The 1184-nt window shown below is 42.4% G+C and overlaps 1 pseudogene; it reads right to left on the bottom strand.

Moving 5' to 3' along the window:
* Window positions 1-883: 883 nt before the first annotated feature.
* Window positions 884-970, bottom strand: LOC120101360 (small nucleolar RNA SNORA17; annotated as a pseudogene).
* Between the last annotated feature and the right edge of the window lie 214 nt (window positions 971-1184).

Genomic DNA, 1184 nt, shown 5'->3' on the forward strand with positions numbered 1-1184 from the left:
TTCCTTTATTTTTGCATAAATTTCATTTTCATTGAAGATGGATTTTTTAAAATTGAAAACAGAATCTTCTTTTATATAATACATCCTGACTCTTCCTAGCTCCTCCTATCTCCAGCCTCCCCCAGGATCCACTTCGCCCAACCCCCCCTCTGCTCTTTGCTTTTCAGGAAGCAGCAGGCCTCCAACAGACCACAGCCAAAACAAGATTCAGTAAGACTAGGCAAAAGCCCCTGTATTGATTCTTTTACCATACGATATATCCTGATTGTAGTTTCCCCTTCCTATACGTCTCCTAGATCCTCTCCACATCCCCTACTCTCCTGATCCACACCCTTTCTGACTCTTGGTAAAAAGAATAGGCTTCTAAGAGATACCAATCAAACATGACTAAGCAAAATACAATAATTTGAAGGAAAAACTATCATATTGAAGTTGGGCACTGTAGCCCAATAGGAAAAAAATTCCCAAGAGGAGGCACAAGAGTCGAAGCTCCACTTATTTGCACCGTCAGGACTCCCACAAGAATACTGAGATACCAGCTAGAGCATGTGTGCACACGACTGGTTGCCAACCCCTGTAGGCTCCGCGCTATCTGCTTCAGTCTTCATGGGCTCATATAGCACCTTGCTAAGTGGAATCAGAAGGCCTTGGTCTACTAGTCTGCACTCTTGCTCCTCATAGTGTCAACAGGGTCTCAAAGTATCTGAGGTGATTTCAGGACGGGTCTCAGGCATTATAGCACCAGTCATAGTCATGCCACGCATACTTTTATGTCCTGAGGCCTGTGGAGTACAAGACTGGCGGAGTCATCTCATGTTAGTTTCCTGTCCAGTCCTCCTGTACCAGACTGGTAGTTATTTTAAGGCTTACATTTTTTTCAGGAAATATTAGGCTACTAATTCAGATGTTCACGGTTCAGAACACTGAGCATAAGCAGCTTCCTTCATTCAAAGAAGAGGAAGTCTTCTTTCTAAAACAGCTGAGTAATACAATGTCGTATAATGCACCACAGTTTTCTTTATCCATCATTCTGTTGAAAGACATGCAGGTTGTTTCCAGCTTCTGGCTATTATGAATAAAAGCAGAATGAAGATATTTGAACGAGTATCCTTGTAGACGAATGGAGCATCATTTCAGAGTATGCCTAAGAGTACTATACCTTATTCCTGCCGTAGATGAATTCC

Source organism: Rattus norvegicus, chromosome 2 (assembly GCF_021556685.1).
Source record: "Rattus norvegicus strain SHRSP/BbbUtx chromosome 2, alternate assembly SHRSP_T2T, whole genome shotgun sequence".
Lineage (NCBI taxonomy): Eukaryota > Metazoa > Chordata > Mammalia > Rodentia > Muridae > Rattus > Rattus norvegicus.